The sequence below is a fragment of the Callithrix jacchus genome, chromosome 10 (genome assembly GCF_049354715.1).
Source record: "Callithrix jacchus isolate 240 chromosome 10, calJac240_pri, whole genome shotgun sequence".
In the NCBI taxonomy this organism is placed as follows: Eukaryota; Metazoa; Chordata; class Mammalia; order Primates; family Cebidae; genus Callithrix; species Callithrix jacchus.
Genome location: NC_133511.1, coordinates 8741991 through 8752500, shown reverse-complemented (window position 1 = coordinate 8752500; position 10510 = coordinate 8741991). Strand labels below are relative to the sequence as shown.

Below are 10510 nucleotides of genomic sequence, written 5' to 3'. Positions count from 1 at the left end.
GGGCGCCACTTTCTCTCCATGGAGTCTTAGGGCTACTGTGTGGTTTCCCAGAAGGGAAGCTGGACATCTCACCTGCCCCTCTGGGTTCTAACAGTATTTCAAAAGAACAGAAAAAGAAGTCACTAGGAGACTGGACAACGTTACTTCTGCCCATATACTATTGATCAAGGCAGCCAAAGATCCCACTCTGATTCAAGAGTAGGGTCATAGATCCTACTTGAAATAGGAGGAGAGTCGAAGGATATGCAGCCATCTTTATTTACCATTATGGGTAGGTCTGATTTTGAGGTGGGGGAAAACACAGAAAGTTCTATTTGGCCTCATGCCTACACAGTTTACTGGAGAGCCTTTACTTTGGTAAATAAAGGTGCCCTGTGGACCCCTGCTTGGCTCAGTTCTTTGTGTTTATATTCTATAAGTCAGAACCCTGGAGATTAAAAGGAAAGACTGTCCACCCAGACCTAGGAGAGCCTGCGTTTAGAGAAGCCAGAAGTTCAAGAAACCAGGGCAGACTAACAGGGTGAGATCTGCAGAGAACACTTCCAATTTCTTCTAAACTCTTTTTTGCTGCCAGCATGAAACTCGGACTTGGTGTGCTCAGCAGTTGCTATGCTATGACCTGTGGGTAGGCTGAGACTAGAAAAGAAAGACTCCAAATAATGTAGTTGGAGTTCTTCCCCAGTCTTTGCATTAGAAATGGGCCTTGTGGGACCTGGAGGTATAATTCCTGGGATCTAACAGCTGTGGCCTCTGCATTGCTTGGCAACTTGTACCACCTTTTCTGGGGCAAAGAATCTCACAGCAGACCTGGTGTGCTCACCCTGGGGACCTGGTGCTATCTGAATCACAGATGGCTCTCAGGCAGCAGAGCCCTGCATTGGCGCATGCAAACCTGAAGCTGAGATGCACATGCATGTTTAATCAGCTTTGTGCCTAATCTGGGCCAGGAGCCCCTGTAGCCTTCATCAAGGCTATGTGGGAGCATGGCTGTGGAATGTTAGGTAAATGCTGCACAGAGGCAAGGGCATGCCTTGTCAAAACAGGGGGGATCAGTGCTGAAGATCTAGGACATCTTTTTTTTTTTTGAGACGGAGTTTCGCTCTTGTTACCCAGGCTGGAGTGCAATGGCGCGATCTCGGCTCACCACAACCTCTGCCTCCTGGGTTCAAGCAATTCTCCTGCCTCAGCCTCCGGAGTAGCTGGGACTACAGGCACGCACCACCATGCCCAGCTAATTTTTTTTTTTTTTTTTTTTTTTGGTAGAGACGGGGTTTTGCCTTGTTGACCAGGATGGTCTCGATCTCTTGACCTTGTGATCCACCTGCCTCGGCCTCCCAAAGTACTGGGATTACAGGCGTGAGCCACCGCGCCCAGCCTGATCTAGGACATCTTATTTCCCATCCCAAATCCAAGCAAATGGTGCCACCAACAACAATAAGAATAACAGCAACCGCTGCTCTAAATACTTAAGTACATAAACTCACTTTATCCCCACAATAATCCTGTGAGGCAGGAAGACCATTAACTGCACCTTACAGGTAAGAAATCCAAGCACATAGCAATTGAGTAATTGGCTCAAGGTCTCCCAGAGAGTAGGCGGAGGAGGCGGGACTTGAAATCCAGAGCCCGTGCCCTCAGTCACCCCGTCTTTATCCTGGTTAACCTCAACAACGTGGCCGTGGACTATTGTCCTTAAAATCAGGAGAGTGAAGCAGGACCTTCACTTCTCGTTTCTCAGCTTCTCTGGTGTGTTGGTTTGCTAAGGCTGCCATAACCAACTACCACAAATGAGGTGACTTAAAATAATAGAATTTTATCCCTTCAGGGTTCTGGAGGCTACACATCTAAACGCAAAGCATCAGCACAGCCATGCTCCCTCCGAAGTTTCTCAGGAAGGATTCCTCTTTGCCTCTTGTTAGCTTCTGGTGATTGGCAGCAATCTTTGGCTTTCTTAGCTTACAGAGGGATCACTCCAATCCCGGCTTCCACCTTCATGAGACCATCTTCCCTGGGTGTCTGTGTCCTCTGCGTGTGTCTCTGCTTCTCTTTTCCTCTTCTCATAAGGAAAGCAGTCGGCCAGGCCCAGTGGCTCATGCCTATAATCCCAGCACTTTGGGAGGCCAAGAAGGGCAAATTATTTGAGGTTAAGGGTTTGAGACCAGCCTGGCCAACATGGTGAAGTCCTGTCTCTACTAAAAATTAAAAAAAAAAAAAATTAGCCGGGCATAGCAGCAGGTGCCTGTAATCCCAGCTGGTATTGAGAGGCTGAGGCTGGAGAATCACTTGAACCCAGGAGGCAGAGGTTGCAGTGAGACAGGTTGTGCCACTGCACTCCGGCCTGGGTGACTGAGACTCTGTCTCAAAAAAAAAACACACAACGAAGCAGTCACTGGATTTGGGGCCCATTCTATTCCAGAATGGCCTCATCTTAACTAATTTTACCAAAATATCCTATTTTCAAATAATGTCACACTCTGAGGTTCAGGGGCAAGAAGCTCTGGGGTATACAATTTGAACCAGTATATTTGGGGACAAAAATGGGGCCATTCCACTGCAAAGAGACAAAGGCCATGTTGATTTAGACTCAACTCTACCATCCCTGAAGTTAAAATGGCTGCGTCCGTTTGCCCAGCTTAGCTTTCTCTGCTGTCTCTAACCTCCTTTAGAGTTTGTATGTCATCAGTGGCAGGAACCCTAGCATTTAACTGGCTCACTTGTCAGGTCTGCTTGTTAAGGAGACTCTAGGCTTCCCATTGGTGGGACAGTATCCCGTGTTTTCTGCCCCTCATGACAGCCTGCACAGGCTGTATTCACACAGGTCTCAGAATGGTCTTTCCAAAGCACAGTCTGAATGCATCATTTTCCAAATGCTAAAATCCTTCCCAAACCCTCACCCCTCCCAGGAGCTCAGCCTGGCATGCAGTCTCCTTGACAATGTGGACTAGCCCTGTGCTTACTCGCATGAGCTCTGGAGTCAGACTGCCTTGGCTCAAAATCCTGGCTCTGCCGCTTATAAGCTGGGATTATATGGGCAAAGCACTTAAGCAGTGTCTGGCACATAAGAAATGTCTGCTAAATGTCGGCGATCATTATTATCATCCCTGCTTTCCAGCCTGGGCTCCCCATCCACATTGGCTCCTCGCTGCTGCCCAAACACTGACATTTTTCAAGCTCCCGTTCTTCGCTTTTCTAGAATGCCCTTTTTCCTCTCTTTCCACTGGAAATTCTAATTTATTGTTCTACGGCCCAGTTCAAATTTGCCCTTTCCAGGATGGCTTCTCCCACCTGGCCTGAGCAAATTACTGCTTTCTCCTCCGTGCTCCCATACACCCTGACCTTTGCATCCTCTATCTCTGTATCGCCTGTGCCTCTTGTCCCCAGAAGGATCCAGCACAGTGGCAGGCACATCGGTAAGCTGTCAAAAGCTATTTATTAAATGGATGTACAAAACGCTGAAGATTGGACATTTTTTTCAGCCTTTCTGCTCTAATCTCTCACCCTTACAGACTCTCCACTGTCCTTCAGTCCACCTACGGACCCACACACAGCCCCTCCAGGCTAATTTATAAATACGAAATGACATCTGCATACAAATATCTCCCAGAGGCCAGGAATGCTCTGAAGACAAGGTCGGACCCACTTATTTTTTGCACCTTCTGAAATATCTGATTCCTACCTATTTTAGCTTCTGTATCCAGAACTCAGGCGTCTCCCTCAAGGTCAGTGAAGGCTTTGCTCACCTTTTCACGGTCTTCTTGGAGAGAAGAGCCTCTCTCCTTTCGCTGGTAACCATTCCCAAGATAACTTGCACCTGGTTCTAAAGCGCACCATTGGAAATAATTACACCGTGACTGAAGAACCGAATGCTTTATTTCCTCACCCATTTAACTCAGGCTCAAACAAGACAGAGAGAGGTGAAGCCTCTCAGAGTTCTCTATTATTAAATGAAGAAGATGTTATCACATGAGGAGCCGCGTGTTTTGTAGGCCATATGAACATGCAAGGGGTATGAAAATGTATAGCACAGGTGTGTTCTGCAGATCGCGGGGAGACAGGAAGTCCCCGTGGGGAAGTGATGTTTACTCAGAGATCTTGAAGGAGGAGGAGGAGTCATCCAGGAGAAGAACAAGGGGAAGACTGCTCAAGGTGGCCCTGAGGCAGGAGAGAAAGATTCTTTATACCCAAGAGCTAATACAACCAGCGCAGCTGGAGAAGGGCAAAGCATCAGGCTGCTGAAGGAGGCAGAGGCCCTATTACAAAGGACAGAGTGACTCCAGAGAAAGGTTTTCAACCTTATCCACAGAACAACAGAGAGCCTCTAAAGGGCTGGAAGCAGGTAAGGGAGCTGCTTTGATTTGGTTTAGAAGGTTCATCTGGCTGTGGAGTGGATAATAGACTGGGGATGGTGAGATGAGTGAAGACTCTGCTGCCGAAATCCAGGCTCCTCTGAATGATGTCATATTAACTTGAATTCTGATACTCCTTTCTGCGTGGGAGAGAAGGCAGTGATGCTGGCACATCAGGAATATGAACAGGAGTGCTCAGCTCACCAGCACATCATCCGTCCCTGCACTGGGGACCATCATCTGATGCATCAAACAAGTCACCCTGGTTGAACGATGCTAGCAGCGGCTTCCATTCTTCACCTCCTCTCTCCTCTGCTTCCTCGTCCCACTGCTTGCTGTGACTTCGCTTGGCTCTGACAACACCAACAGTGAAGGAGGCCGGTCCACCAAAATCCACTCTTCCCTTTTTGCACAGGAGTAGAATGAAAGCCAGGCACAAGGTGGCCAGCCATGCCACATTTGCCCACTTAGCTTCCCTTACAGTTAGGTGAGGTTGTGGATGAAGCTCTTGCCTGGGGGATGTGTTGCAGCCGGGACCACTTGCCGCCTGCAGCTCCAACAGCGCGCCCCGACCTCCTCCTCCACGCTCTTCCTTCCCACGTGCAGCTGTGACTCAGCCTTGGCCATCCAGGCAGTGAATGACAAAGTGCTGGGGAAGGGCAGAGCCTTGAGCTGAAGGGAATCTGGTCCTCTAAGAAGTGGACAGCACTGCCCACGGTCTAGGAATGCTTACCTGAGACATGCGAGACAACTGCTTCGCTCTTTATCCCACTGAATTTGGGATCTTTTTGTAAGAGCTGCTTAGCTCATACTCGTGCGCTGACCTCCCTTCTCTGTCCACCTCTTCTCACCCCCAAACTCCCCACCCTCACTGCTTCCTACACATACATCCCATGGTTCTTCCACACATGCACCAAGAAATGTCACACTTCTTGCTTTTCACAAATAATCATTAAGCAGTTTGGTTTTCTTATCTCCCCTTTTTGAAAAGAAAAAACAAACCATTGTAGATACCAAAGGGAAGATACAAAATGCAGACAGGAAAGAAAAATGATTCATAATCTCATGAAGATATGCAATTATTTAATGGCTCATTCTGTATTATTACTATATTTGCGACCTCTTTCAATGAAGAGAATATAGTGAGCATCTTTGCCTCATTTTTTTTTTTTTGGAAACTGAGTCTCACTCTGTCATCCGGGCTGGAGTGCAATGGTGTGATATAGGCTCACTGCAACTTCTGCCTCCCAGGTTCAAGCGACTCTCCTGCCTCAGTCTCCCAAGTAGGTGCCTGTCACCATGCTCAGCTAATTTTTGTGTTTTAGTAGAGGCAGGGTTTCACCATGTCAGCCAGGCTGGTCTCAAACTCCTGACCTCATGATCCACCCGCCTCAGCCTCCCAAAGTGCTGGGATTACAGGCGTGAACCACCACACCTAGCTAATTTTTGTATTTTTGGTAGAGACAGGTTTCACCATGTTGGCCAGGATGGTCTCGATCTCTTGACCTTGTGATCCATCCACCTCAGCCTCCCAAAGTGCTAGGATTACAGGCATGAGCCCCCACACCCACAATGAACATCTTTTCATATCAGAAATATGTTTTTACAACAGAATGTTTCTCTTCTAATTTTTATTTTTAGATGACTTGTTAAATTGAAAACCAAAAATGCCCTCAAATCTTTGAAGTCCTATTGGATTGGGACGAGCAGGGACGACGAACAAATGTTTTGAGTAAAACAAACCTGGTAGCAGTCATGGCAAGCAAGGGACATCCCGAAGAGGTTTTTCCAAAGGTAATGCATTCCAAGGCCAGTCCTCTTGCCCTTCACTTAGACCCACGCTCATCCTGCCCTTTGATTTGTAAATTTGCTTTGTTTCTGATTTACAATAACCTGGAAAAAAATTAGAAGTCTTTTAAATAATCTACTTTTTGTTATTTTCATTTTATTTTCTCACTTTATATTTTTTTTATGTTTTTAAATAATCTCAACTTTTATTTTACATTCAGGGGGTACCTGTGCAGGTTTGTTACCTGGATATACTGTGTGATGCTGAGGTTTGGGGTACAAATGACCCCACCACACAGGTACCACACATAGCCCCCGGAAGTAGTATTTTGGCCCTCTTCCGCAACCCTGCACCCTTTGCTAGTGGCCCTCAGTTTTTATTGTTGCTATTTTTATGTCCATAAGTACCCAGTGTTTAGCTCCCACTGATAAGTGAGGACTTGCAGTATTTGGTTTTCTGTTCCTGAGTTAATTTGCTTAGGATAATGACCTGCAGCTGCATCCATGTGCCCCCAGCTGGGTGCAAAGGACATACTTTCATTCCTTCTTATGGCTGCACGGTATTCTGTGGCGTATACGTACCAGCTTGTTTTAATCCAGTCCACTGTTGATGGACACCTAGGTTGATTCTGTGTCTTTTGTGTTTTGTATTCCCAGGCTGGAGTACAGTGGCACGATCTTGGCTCACTGCAACCGCCATCTCCCAGGTTCTAGCAATTCTCCTGTCTCAGCCTCCTGAGTAGCTGGGATGACAGGTGTGAGCCACTGCACCCGATGAATTCCATGTCTTGCTATTTTGAATAGCACGGTGATGAACATACATGTGCATGTGTCTTTTGGTAGAATAATTTCTTTTCCTTTGGGTACATACCCGAGAATGCCGTGGCTGGTCAAATGGCAGCTCCGTTGTAACTTCTCTGAGACATCTCCAAACTGCTTCCACGGCACCTGAACTAATTTACTTTCCAGCAACAGTGCACGAGCATTCTGTTTTCTCTGCAGGTTTGCCAGAATCTGTTGCGATTTTTTTCTTTGTTTTTGCCTTTTTAGTAATGGCCATTCTGACTGGTGTGAGGCGGTCTTTCAGTGTGGTTTTGCTTTGCACTTCTCTGATGATTAGTGATGTGGGGCACTTTTATGTTTGTTGGCTGCTTATATGTCTTCTTTTGAGAAGTGTCTATGTCTTTTTTTACAACCGAATTTTTAATGGATATGTAGTATTCCATCGAGTCTGCCAGAACTGACTCATCCACTTGCCAACTGTTGGAAACGTGTGTCATTTCCAGTTCGTTTGTTTTATTCTAAACAAGTCTAAATGGAGATCCTCCATTATCCTTTATTATTTCCTTAGCATAAATTGCTAAAAGTAAAATTGCCGTATACCGGAGATACATAATTCACAGCTCTTGATGTATACTGCCAGCTTGTCCTCGAGAAACAGCAAACCAATTTAAGGCAGGTTGGTTTTCTAATGACTGCTATACTACGTACTGTGTGTTTGGAAAAACAGAAAACAAAAAGTCCCTCTAGCCTCATGTGCCCCTCTCTGTACTTGAAACCACAGCATCTTCTTGGGAAGGTGCTCAGCCTCCTGCCTCCCGGGTGCCCAGGCAGCAATTCCACGAATGCAGCTGACTCTCCTGATATGGAATAAAGATTTGTGTGGAAGAGAAATGCTTAATTTCTGCCATTTTTATTAAGGGCAGCTTCTTGAGATTCTCTGAACAGGGCTAATTTCCATTTTCTGAGACGTCCATAACTCTCTCTCTCCAACACAGAAAAAAAAAGTCAAAACAAAATATAAACTCCTTAGGGATCTCCTCCCTGAACTCTGCAAAGATTTAATGATAGAGTGGAAGCAAAGTATTAAACTACCCAACAGCTTGACCACACGGCACACCTGTGCATTGCCTCACATGAATCAGGGCTGCACGGAGTCCGTCTGAGTGAACACAGGGCACCCCTTCATGATACCCCTTGTTGGCTTTTCTTTTTTCCAAAGCCACAAAGTTGAATCAAAAAACTCTACCAACACCTTATAATACTAGTGGGTTTCTTCACGCAGGATACCTTCATGAAGATTTTCTGCGTTTGCTTTTTCTCTGAATGAGCTAAGCTGCAGGCATTCTGGTGCCCGGAGACGACAGTTTTGAACGTTCAGTTTATCCTTGACATCTTCTCGTCCTTCTTTTCCTAGTCCTCTTTTTAATGATGGGCCCACAGATTCCTAATAGTTCTCCTAAGCTCCTCAGCCTCCCCAGAAGCCATGCTTAAGATCTTACAGTGGCTGTTATTCAGGAGGTGGTCCGAGGAAGGTATAACACTCACCTGGCCGGCTTCGTTTCCCAGCCTGCACGTCGAAGGCATCCTTCACAGTTGCCTCAATAATGTCCAAGGGCGTTTACTTTACCCAGCTGGGGGCACAGTCTATGGAAAAGGAAACGGGCTTGCAGTTAAGACTTGATCATATACTGGGGCAGCAGTTCTAATATTTTTAGGTTTGAAGAGGAAACATGAAAGGGAAAATGTGACTTTCACAGTGTGAGGCTTTAGACAAGATGCAATACTTAGTTGTGGCTTCTGTCTACCTCTCGCCTGTGTGTGCTAGTGGTTCCTCAAAATCCCAGCTTAGATGTGGCCCGCTGTGGCAACTCTGGTGTCTCTTCTGTGCCACAAACTTCTGGCTGAGAACCACTGCCTGCTCCACTGCTATGACTCTGCAGAACCTAATTTAAACTCCCTTGAGTTTCAATGCGCAGGAGACTCTCATTGACCCAACTTATTTTTTTTTTCTCTTGTGAATTAACTCAGAGTTTGTGGGCTCAAGGCTCACCTCAGCTGGTCAGCTGGAGTCAGGAAGGATAAGGGAGAAGAGGTTCCTATTAGGCCAACCCTTCCATGTGGGAGGGATGTGAGAGGAGTCTCCTTACTTAGAAAGTACTTGTGGTGCCAGAAAGGCCTCCATCTATGAATTCATATTCTAGCAGGGAGGAGAGGAAGAGAAACTTGAATCACCCAGACAGCCCAAGCGGGAACCGGATCCACCCCACACGAGTTCTTCTCGTCAGCTGCAGGAGGCACACGGAAGAAGAGGGGGAGAAGGAGATGGGTTTTAAAGAGACGAGAGCCTTCTGCAAGTGAGAGATTCCACTCGGACTCAGAAACCTTAACAGTGCCTGGACTGTCTTCGCACTGAAGTGCCCGCTCATCTGCAAAGCCAGGAAGCAAGCACAGGCTCCCCAAGGGGAATCTCCAGACACAAAGGGATCCCTCCTCTCACCCATCCCCGCATTGTCTTCCAGAACATCCGGAGGCGTGTGCCTGGGAGGAGGACAGAGCTGAACATGACTCACCTGAAGAGCTGGGTGGCAAGGCGGCTATGCAGGCAGCGGTTTCCATTCTCCTGGAGTGCTCACTCTTCAGAAGACAGCTGAGACCCCCCTCCTTTTCTTCCTCATCCCTTTGGTGCCTTCTTTGCAGAGAAGCAGCTTACAGCTCCCTCTGAATGGTGGGGCCTCAGCTGATTTGCCCGTGCACTTATGGGAGCTCTGAGATGAGGAGCTGGCAGCAAAGCTTAAGGAATCATCAGAAATGGAGGCTCAAAATCCTTCCCGAGTAGCCAGACTGACTGCTAGAGGCCTCAGCACACTGGGAGTGACGCTAGGCTGAAGGCAGTTCTGAGGTTTAAGGCACAGGGGCAGAGCAGACATCTGGTCCTTGTGGACTTTTCCAGGCTGTCCTTTTTTTCATCAAATAGTACACACTGGGCATGGCCCATGGCACCGTCAGGGAGAGCACACCCTCTCCCCACTGCTGGGAGCCCTGTGTCTCCGCCATTAAGTCTTCCAAGGTGAACCAAGGCCTGGAGACGTAGCTCTCAGAGTCCCACAGGTCCATGCCCTGTGCAGAGATCTTCCGTCCCCACTGTGGTCAGCCATTGGCTGCTCTGCCAACCACAGCCACCTTCAGCTGAGGCTGTGCAGGGAAGAGGCTGTGGGACAGAGGCCAAGCTGTGGACTTAGATAGCCCAGGTTCAAATCCTGGTTCTGTGTCATCGGGAAGTAAGTCACTTAGCCTGTTTCCTTACCTGTAGAATTGGCTAAAATACCATCCCGTCAGAATCGAAGGATTAAATTCTGCCCAGATTAAAGGAGATAATGGGTGCAAATGGCTTCGCACAGATAGTGCTTGGTGTAGTCAGGCTGAATGAGCAGCTCTCATTCATCATTCATTTATCCACACACGCACATGATGGTAGGCACTTCCTATGTGGCAGGCACTGGGCTAGGTGCTAGGATGCAGAGAAATCAGACAAATAAACAATGACTTTTACTGCAGCACATAGAAGCACGGAGTGTGGTGCAAATATGTGAAAA

The 10510-nt window shown here is 47.3% G+C and overlaps 1 protein-coding gene across 2 annotated transcripts in view; it reads right to left on the bottom strand.

Annotated features, from left to right (window-relative positions):
* C10H11orf87 (chromosome 10 C11orf87 homolog) overlaps nucleotides 1-9793 on the bottom strand; it is a 446639-nt gene extending 436846 nt beyond the window's left edge. For both annotated transcript variants that reach the window (XM_078339400.1, XM_078339399.1), the window contains exons 1-3: nucleotides 9488-9793; nucleotides 8463-8561; nucleotides 6090-6239 (exon numbers count right to left, since the gene is read on the bottom strand). The gene's annotated coding sequence lies outside the window, so the exon portion shown is untranslated. The remainder of the gene's footprint in view (nucleotides 1-6089; nucleotides 6240-8462; nucleotides 8562-9487) is intronic.
* Nucleotides 9794-10510: the final 717 nt, after the last annotated feature.